Source organism: Oncorhynchus mykiss, chromosome 1 (genome assembly GCF_057628025.1).
Source record: "Oncorhynchus mykiss isolate SJ-2025 chromosome 1, ASM5762802v1, whole genome shotgun sequence".
Taxonomy (NCBI): Eukaryota; Metazoa; Chordata; class Actinopteri; order Salmoniformes; family Salmonidae; genus Oncorhynchus; species Oncorhynchus mykiss.
The window spans coordinates 48,464,895-48,475,683 of record NC_143022.1 but is presented as its reverse complement, the minus strand read 5'-3'; the positions used below and the strand labels follow the sequence as shown (position 1 = coordinate 48,475,683).

The following is a 10,789-nucleotide window of genomic DNA, read 5'->3' as shown; positions in this document are numbered from 1 at the left end:
GCAACAAAAGCGATGACCACAAACGCACCCCAGCAGGTCAGGAAAAAGACATCAAGCTGTGATGTATAAATGAAAACCTTTAACAGACGATAACAATCATCTCTCATAAAATAGGGACAAGTACTTAAACAATCACCATCCTCCTGAGTTCACTGTCCCCCCAAAAATATTATATATATATATATATATATATGTATACAAACACAAACACACACACACACGTACACAAGTGTAAAGCTTTCAGCTAGTTGGCAAATAGGCAGCCAGCGAGTAGCTTATCCCGGTCTCGGTATCAGTAACGCTAGCATATATCTCTCACAATAAACAAGCCAGCAAACGTAATAGTAGCTAATATTCCCTGAAGTAATATAAACATAGTTAGGCTTGAAACACAGTCAAAAGCCACATAACTATTTAACCAAACCCGACTGGACCTCTCTGCATAAAACAAAAGTATACAGAGAAAATGTAACTACCTGGCATAGTGTGGACATATAGTAGCTATAGCTACACCCATGTAAACTTAGCGAGCTGGCTAAGTAGCACAGCCAACATTAGCTATGATCTAACTTTACCTCGCTAGTCATTATCACGCTAGCCATCTAGCCAGCCATTCAGCCAGTTGATCATACGAGTAATTTTGTTGTTTCATCATGTGCTAACAGTTCACTATCCACTGTTTCCAAGTTCAAAAGACAGTTCCTCGGGATGTAGTAGACGTGAACAAGTCAGGAAGTTCTTTCCTCATGTATGTTTCAGCCATCTTCACAGAGTCAAATGTGCGCTCACCATTCTTGGTTTCGATCCACAAAGTCGCTGGGTAGCTCAGGTCGTATGCCAAGCCAGCCTGACGTAGAAGTCTCTTCAGTGGGGAGAAAGCCATCCTCCTCTTGTGTAGTGTGGGAGAAAGATCCGGAAAGATCATGATTCTGGCATCTCCATACTTGAGCTCTCCCTTTGCTCGGTTAGCAGACAGGATGCGAACAGTGTTCGTTCTGGTGTAGAAATGTAATGACAAATGCCCTGGGTGCAACCTGGCCAGGCAGCAGCCTCCGTAGGGTGCGATGGACCCTCTCGATCTCCAGTGGGTGCACGGGAGGGGGTAGATCCAGAATTTTGGGAATCCATTCTTGTAGAAAGCAGATTGCGTCTCTTCCCTCCACGGCCTCTGGGGAACCTTGAAGTCTCAAATTTGAGCGCTTTTGGAAATCTTCATAATAATCAAATTTCTCCTCGAGTTTAGAGTCTTCTAACTTCTTGTATTTTTGGTCCACTTCCTCGTGGACGTCCAGGATGGCAGCCTGGTGGTCAGCATGGGCTTTTTCTAACTTTGTCACTCGTCCCTTTGTGACTATCTGTTCTTCGTGGAGTTTATCGACCAGTACATCAATTTTGCTGAGGTGTTCAGGAAGTGTCTCTTGGATTTTTGTTATACCCTCGTCCATCTATCTCCATTCTGAACCATGCTGGTGCTTCTTCCGAGCTAGCATCTGCTGAATCCGAAGAAGGGCTGTCAGAGAGGGGCATTTTTACATGCCTCGTCTGAGGCTTTGACATATTGGGCATCTTTTGCTTTGGCGATACAATAGATGTTTTAACTTCCAACTCACTATTGACGAACAGGTAAACCATGTCAAATGCCTTAAACAGGTTCGAAAGTTTGAGGACGCTACGCAGACACGTCTTGTTAGAGCTTAGCCATTTCCGGAAGTCTCAATTGTCATACTTGAGTAAAAGTAAAGTTACCTTAGTAGAAAATGATTCAAATAAAAGTGAAAGTCAGCCAATAAGATACTACCTGAGTAGTCAAAGTATCAAAATTAAAAGTATGAATTTCAAAGTCCTTAAATTAAGCAAATCAGATAGCCAGGGTCACACTCAGACATCATTTAAAAACAAAGAATTTGTGTTTAGTGATTAGTGAGTCCGCCAGATCAGAGGCAGTAGGGATGACCAGGGATGTTCTCTTGATAAGTGTGGGAATTTGACCATTTTCTGTCCTGCTAAGCATTCACAATGTAATGAGTACTTTTGGGGGTCAGGGAAAATTTATTGAGTAAAAAGTACATCATATTCTTTAGGAATGTTGTTAAGTAAATGTAAAATATGTCAAAAACATACATTTATTTAACTAGGCAAGTCAGTTAAGAACAAACTCCTATTTTCAATGATGGTCTAGGAGCAGTGGGTTAACTGCCTGTTCAGGGGCAGAATGACAGATTTGTACCTTGTCAGCTCAGGGATTTGAACTTGCAACCTTTCGGTGACAAGTCCACCACTCTAACCACTAGGCTACCCTGCTGCCCCATAACTAATAATGTGCAGATACAGTACTTTAAAATATTTTTACTTAAATACTTTATATCAAAATAAAGAAAGTCGCACACTCCATATATAAACTCCCATATGTGTGTTATTTTCAGTGGTGTAAAGAACTTAAGCAGATTAAAAAATATGAGCTGGCGCACACCCAGAAAAATGTGTTTGTGTGGGGAAATAAATTATAAACTGTCAAAATAAAGTCGCTCACTCCGTATATAAGCTCCCAGTAATTTATTGGGTATTTGCCCACGTTTCTGCATCACTGTGTCTTCTGCAGGGAAAGTTTCTAAAACCATCCTATAGAAGAGATACATAGATGATGTATTTGTGCTCTGGGAAGGAAGTCAGCAGGAACTAAATGAATTCCAAACTCTACTAAACAGGAGCTCTGAATACCTCAAATTCACCATGCAGACTGATGAGAGAAAAATAAACTACCTGGACTTATAGATCATCAAAGAGAATGACATTACACACAGACTTATACACAAAGCCCACAGACTGTAATATCTTGCTATGTGTGAATAGTATGCATCCCCTTCCCCTCAAGAATGGTCAACTATACAGTCAGTTATGCAGGATTAAACAAATCTGTGGCCACCAGACAGATTTTGAAAACAATGCTAAAAAAAATGACAGATCAATTCAAAATGAGAAGCTACAAGGACAAAACTCTTGATGCTGCAATGATGAAAATATCTCATAAACCAAGAGAGGAATTACTTAAAACTCAACCAAAGAAGAAAAACAACGCAACCATCTTTTGCACTAAATACACCAAGGGTTCGGAGAAAATGAAAGCAATCCTGAAAAAGGACTGGCATATTCTGCAATCAGACAAAAATAATAATTGCACACCTCTTCACGGAATCCCCGCTGGTGGTCTATAAGCGTGGTCACAATATTGGAGATAGCTTGGTGAGATCTGACATGCCCCCTGAGCTCACTCAGACACTCTTGACACCTATCCCAAATGGGAACTACAAATGTGGATCATGCGCACAGTGCAATAGCATTATAAAAACATCCTTCTTCAGACACCCACATACAGGTCGAAACATCCCTGTTAGGGGTAATCATCTCATGCAAGACCCCGGGAGTAATCTATCTCATCATCTGTTCGTGTGGAAAAGCCGACAAAGGGAGCCTTACAGGATATCCTCTCTAAAAACATTGACCCCTAGTGGTCTGAATATTGACATTGATCTCAGGCCCTTCTTATGATCAATTCTTTCTTTTATGAACAAGTCTTATAAATTGATGTAATCTTTCTACAGCTTATTAGTGTACACCTAATATGTTCCCCCTGTTGATGATGCTCATTATAGATTAAGGTTGAACCAAAAGATTACATGTAACAAATATGAAATGAAATACAAAACACTGTTGTTTTGTGGGTGATTGTTTCCGTGTCTGTTCGCCACACGGTGGTACTGTTTCGGTTTTGTTCACGTTTATTGTTTTGGTTTGTTCACGTTTATTGTTTTGTATTCATTGAGTGTTCAGTTTGTTTTATTAAACGATATGGACACTTAGCACGCTGCGCGTTGGTCCTCTGATCCTTCTCGCTTCTCCTCCTCAGAAGAGGAGGAGGAAAACCTTTACAATGAAACTAAAATCGTGAATGTTTTTCAAAGGTGTCTGTGTGGCGTCAGCTGCGAACGTTCCACACAGATGTTCAATGAGCGATCGAGTTCAACTAAACTCACTAGGCCTACTCTCATTTTAATAAATTCAAAACCACTACTGTAATGAAAATAAAAGCCAATAAACTGAATAATTACTGTCAACGTATTGTTTTTATTCAATTGTTGAATTAGGCCTATTGTATTTAATTCGACATTTCATTCCTATTCAAGTGGTTTTGACAAACTTTTATGATGTGGACGGCTGCTATATCATAATGTACATGATGTCATAATGAAGCTTTCTTTTGTTAAAATTTGACATTCCATAGACAGGTCATTGATGCTCTTCCATATCTGAGGTAGGACCTATAATTTAATGAAATAATCTCCAATACACTACTTTTATTTTATGATAACTTCATTTGATCAATAACTAACAAACTGTTTTGTGATTTGTGACAAAAATATTTATTTAAACTAGGTATTGTGGTCTTGTTTCTGTTTTCAAGAATATATTGTTGAAACTGTATAGTCAAATCCTACGTGTGCAAATTATCAGGAAGTCCAAATTGAAGGTAGGCCTTAGTCTGTGAATCTTTCATTTTTAAGAATTCGTGAACATTTTGGCAGGAATTGGAATGTCCTTTGAAAGTGGAGAAACACTAGCTTATAATAACAACTTTGATCAAATTCTATTGTAATATATGTAATTTATTCTATATTCTTATTCTCAAACATGTTGTTTGCTCCTCCACTGTGACTCTCACAGCCATGAAAGACAGAGGGAAGTCCAGGACTAGGACACAAGAGACCAGTCAGAACAGTTCTGAGAACAGCCTGACAGACTTCCTCAGTGTCCGGTGTGCCAGTGATATTGTCCTACAGCCAATGCCACCAGGGAGAAAGAATAGCCGATCCCACTTCCACAACATGGATGTGACTAAAGAGAGGGCTGACATGGGAAGGCTTCCAATGGCCACTTCACCCATCAGCCTCCCAATGCTCACTGTGACCTCTCTCAATGCCCAAAGGAACAACAACACCCTCAAGGTGCCTCGCATGCCTCGTCTGCAGCTGGAGGGACAGATGGGTAGCAAGCGTCTGGGTCCGGTTAAATCCAAAACCGGAGGGAGCACATTTACCTCCAGCCACAAGAAGGAGCCAGAGGTTAAATCCAGCAGACCACAGACATCAGGAAGCATCCCTAGGATGCCCAATTTATGCTCCACTGCAGCCAAGGCAGTAGCTCCTTTATCTTGGACTCCATGCAGACAGTCTTAGGTCAGGATCCAGGCCAATCCTCTCAAGAGGTCTAACATCCAGGAACAAAGGCCCTGCTCTCCTCCTGGTCAGGCCAGACGGTCTCTGTCCGACGGCAGCCTCTTGCAACCGCCATGTTCTCCTGTGGATGTCCTCCAGCCGGAGAAACAGGCAAGCAGAAGCCTGGCTCGACCCAAGACCGGGATAGCTAGGATAACAAGAAATACTGATGGCAGCACTCTGAGGTTCCCTAACCAGACTTTAGAGCTTATAAACTCCATGGGTAGGATGGAGAGCACCAATTCTTTCCCTGTGCTGCCAACAATTGCAGTGTCAGCCTCACCTGCCCAGATGGCCATCCCATTGCCTACCCCAATGGTCAGCTATGTACCTAACCTTCTGGTGCCTACTCCATCTGCTTCTCCGGTTCCTTCCAGCCGAGTGCCTGCCCCACCTGCCTCCCCAGTGCCAGCCCGGCCTGCCAACACCAGATCACGGAGTGTGTCGAAGAGGATCCAGCTCTTACAGATCCGGTCTGCTATGCTGGACCAGCAGCTACCAGAACAAGTGGGTGACAAACAAATCATATTACCCTCTGAGCCCCTGTCATTCATTAGCACTGAGAGGTTGTTCCTCTGTGGTCCACCTTTAGTCTGCCACCCAGCTAACGTAGGCGGAGATGATGGCTGTCACCCCCTGCCCAGACCTACGCCCAGCCACACAGGTCACACCGAACAGTCCCCCTTATTGACCAGTAGGAGAGCTGTGCAGGCGGGTGAGAAGTGCCCCTTTGAAATCCCCTTGACCCCCTTGGTCCCACTGGCAGAACAGCCTCCTATCAAGCGGGGGCACATGCCCGCCTCCCGTGCCAAGGCCAAGCGTGAATGGGAGAATAGCCAACGAGGGCGCAGGAAGAGAGTGAAGCCCATTCACTGGGACGTTAACTTTAAGTCTGGGCCTTTCTTCCCAGTGTGTGTCTCTCCATCACTGTCCTCGATCTTGGAGGTGGATGAAGAGTCTCTTTCTGAAGAGATGGAGCAAAGCCAGTTGTAAGGGGTCGCACACACACACACACACACACACACACACACACACACACACACACACACACACACACACACACACACACACACACACACACACACACACACACACACACACAAACATATCTTTATTTTTTTTTACCTTTATTTAAATTGTGTAGTTAGTTAAGAACACATTCTTCTTTACAATGACGACCTACCCCGGCCAAACCCTAACCCGGACGACACTGGGCCAATTGTGAGCCACCCTATGGGACCAGTGCCTTATACCGCTGCGCCAATCAGGAGCCCTATTGAGACCTCATGGCCTCCCATCGCCAGAGAGGATCAGCCAGCATCATCCCAGCGTCTGCCCTGCCTGCCATCCTAGTACCTCCACTGCCCTATCAACCCCGAACCACAAAGGGCAGGTGACAGAAATGAACCAGCGCCCACCGATCCAGGTAGTTGTGCATGAGCAGCAGCAGCTACTGTCGGAAGTACTGTTGGAACAGACTTTTCCTATGAGACCCAACAGGAGCCACACGCTGTCAAAGTACTTTCATCCCTGGGGTGTGGAGCTTCTCGAACAGTGTTCTCTTCCTGAAGATGGACTGCTTCAACCCCTTAGGAGTATCCAGAGTATCTAGTACGCTGGAGTGATGATATAATATGTCCCTCAGTATCAACTAGAGATTAATATTAATCCACTTGTTATTCTAGTTAGGCAAATGTTAATTTATCATCACCATGTTCCAAATAATTCTGTTTCTATAAAGTTTTATTGCAGTTGAAAATGATCTGTGGTGTGTGTTGTTGGTTTCTTGTGAGCTATGAAGTATACCCTTTTAGTAGAATGTTTATTTCTTCATTGGATTGGTTGATTTGTTGACCAAAGAGAAGAGGTAAGTGCTGACCGGACTAATAGAAGTGAAGTTCCGATTCAAATTTGTATTATTCCGAAGGAGGTACATCTGACTCACACCTTAGTGTCATAATTCTTCACGTTTTCAATGTATAGCAACACTGACAAATTCTAAGGTGTAACTATTTGTACTACAGCATTGGAAATGAGGATCTATCCAAACACAGTGTTTATGAAGTGCGAGAATGCTGAAGAACATTTTCTGACCAATAGGCTTGTTTGTCGTAATATTTGGCCAAAGGTTTCTTCGCTTGAGTCGAGACCCTGTCTCAACTTGCACATGTAAGGGAAGCAGACAGCTGCAGATTTAATATAACTGCTGGGTTACACAGTAACCAGGTCTCTCTTGCCAAAAGAACCCACTTATGCAAGAAAGACCTGGATAGTGCCACATAACACAATGCTTATATAAATCTTCCATTTATACAAATAAAAATAATAATAATAAATAATAATAAATAATAATAATAAAAATCACATTGTGAAATGTGAATGACATTTGCTTAGCCTTCAAACTGTGCTTAGTTTAAAATACCGTTGGTTGGACTGCGAGGCAGTGACTGTATCGTTTTTCTTTTGATCTGAAGCCTGACACTGTACGACACTTTGTGTCTCATCCTACATCATTTGAATAAAGCTTCCTCAGCATGATTTTATTCTAACATTACCCATGTTGTTTTTGCAACCATCACAAACAAATGTTGATCCCCATATAACGACAGGTGATATTCCTCAAGGGGGCACTAAAGGTCTGTAACGAAAGGAGGTTGAACAATTTGTACCTTGAACACCATCTAAACTTACACACAGCCTCAACTATTTAAATGACAGAAAATGTCATATCTGCTCTCACACAGTACATTGGGTTTTTCACAGTCCATCATAATAAATACTTTTTGGCAACTTATGTATTGTTGTCTAAGGTTAATTCCGAAACGCATTCTCTCCACCAAAGCCCAAAGCTTACTAGCATTATAAAGATATCCATCAAGTTTAAGAGGTGTCACCACATTTTTGTAGAGATGTATATGGGGGGCAGTGCAAAGACTCATATTGCAGTGTAAGATCAGTCATGCATCGTACCCAGTTTCTCTCTAGAAACATGATGAGAAGCTATGACTTAGCAGAGCAGTATGGCTGTATCAATTGTTCTAGAACTGGTTCAAGAAAGAAGGTTAGGTTAGTTAGGCTACATGTGATCGTGCGTCACCATAACTGAAACATGGCCTTCTTTCTTTCACGGTTTCACGTCATGGTGCAAGTATTTGCATAAACTGGGAAACATTTGCATACATTTCAATTTCTCTGGCCGGCAGTGAAGGGGTTAATCAGCTGTGTGCTCTCAGTATACGCTCACTAGCAGAACAACAGCTAACACAGGGAGCTGAAATCCTGGGGTCCGCCTTATGTTCCCTCAGTTCTACCCCATTTTGAACAGATGCTTTCATCCATGACCAGGCCATGTTTTGGCAGTTTTGCTGCACTAGGCAAGACAATTGCAGACATACTCCAATCCGGCAAAAATAGGCCTATAGTGTACAGTGTCGGCCTATAATGTCATTTTATAACTAGGCCTAACATAAGATAGCCTACCATTTCTAAAACAACAAACAATGCAGTTGCGTTGGATTTATTAACCTAGTCCTGATTCCTGACAAAAGCTTATAGGGACTTGTCCTTTAAGATATGAACATCAGTTATCCATCAGCTACCCAAGTTTATTAGAAGTTTTCTTGAGGCTTTTTGCAAAGAGATAAATGCTGATGTAACGGCCTACGTCTTCACAGCAGTACAAAGCTGAAATCACTTATTATCAGTACATTTTATTCCACCTTGTGAAACCAGGGGTCTAGTGGAGGGTAAATGTGAATAACATTTTAAAAAAGGCCTGTTATGAGAGAGAAAGAGAGATGGTGAGAGTAGCTGAGTGCCTATAGTAAGAGATGGCTGTTAATATCACTAGGCTGATTGGTCTGTGTACAGGTAGTGAACCTGATTGCTGAGAGGTTAGGTTGCTAGTTAGAATCTTAATCTGCCATAAACTACTTTTGTGTCAGCAAGTCTACAGACCATTTAAGTAGCTACACTGAACACCTCACTGATACTGACTGTGTATCTACAAACCCAAATTGTCTAAGGAAATGTAGGTGACTGTCACAGTTTTCTTCCTCCTCTTCTGAGAAGGAGTAGGAAGGATCGGACCAATACGCAGCGTGGTAAGTGTTCGTCATATTTGAATCAAAACTGAACACTACACAAACTGAAAACGAAACAGTTCTGTGTGGAAAACACAGACATAGAAAACAATCCCCCACAACCAAATGGGGAAAACAGACTACCTAAGTATGATTCTCAATCAGAGACAACGATCGACAGCTGCCTCTGATTGAGAACCATACCAGGCCAAACACAGAAATACAACATAGAAGAAAGAACATAGATTACCCACCCCAACTCACGCCCTGACCAAACTAACACAAAGACATAATAATGGAACTAAGGTCAGAATGTGACAGTACCCCCCCCCCCCCCAAAGGTGTGGACCCCGGCCGTAAAACCTGAACCTATAGGGGAGGGTCTGGGTGGGCGCCTCTGGCGCGGGACGTGGACCCCACTCCACCATAGTCTTGGTCTACTTAAGCGGCGCCTTTGGAGCGGTGACCCTCGCCGCCGACCTCGGACTTGGGACCCTTGCAGCGGGCCCCGAATAGATGGGAGACTCTGGCAGCGCCGGAGTGAAGGGCGGCTCCGGCAGCTCCTGACTGACGGGCAGCTCCGGCAGCTCCTGACTGACGGGCAGCTCCGGCAGCTCCTGACTGACGGGCGGCTCAGGCAGCTCCTGACTGACGGGCGGCTCCGGCAGCTCCTGACTGACGGGCGGCTCCAGCAGCTCAGGACAGGCGGGCGGATCCGGCAGCTCAGGACAGACGGGCGGCTCCGGCAGCTCAGGAGAGACGGGCGGCTCCGGCAGCTCAGGACAGACGGGCGACTCTGGCAGCTCAGGACAGACGGGCGACTCTGGAAGCACCGAGCCTGCACAACCTGTCCTGGCTGGATACTCCTCGTAGCCCAGCAAGAGCGGTGGGTTGGAACAGACCGCACTGGGCTGTGCTGGCGAACCGGGGACACCGTGCGTAGGGCTGGTGCCATATAACCCGGGCCGAGGAGACGCACTGATTGAGAACCATACCAGGCCAAACACATAAATACATAATAGAAAAGAGAACATAGACTACCCACCCCAACTCACGCCCTGACCACACTAACACAAAGACATAATAAAGGAACTAAGGTCAGAACTTGACAGTGAGTAATAATATTGCACACATATTCAGAAATCTTCAAGTTTTTATACTACTTCTATATTGCATGATATATATATTTTTTTCATCCATTCATTTCCCTGTAATCTGCTGAGATTGTGATAGTTTTCAGGCTTTGAAGGGAGTTTTCACTGGATTTACTAGAAATGTGAAATTGACCTGGCAAGCCTGTCTCTGCCTGAGCATGATCACAACAAAAGTAGCTGTGCAGCACGTTTTTTAAGGAAGAGGAGGATGGTTGCAGACGTTCGCATTCATGCAAGAAGGTAAGCTATTAACTAAACTGTTAACCAATATGTTAACTAAAAT

At 43.6% G+C, this 10,789-nt stretch overlaps 1 pseudogene; it reads left to right on the top strand.

Moving 5' to 3' along the window:
* Positions 1-4,721: 4,721 nt before the first annotated feature.
* On the top strand, positions 4,722-6,263 carry LOC149985527 (uncharacterized; annotated as a pseudogene).
* The last annotated feature ends 4,526 nt before the right edge of the window (positions 6,264-10,789 follow it).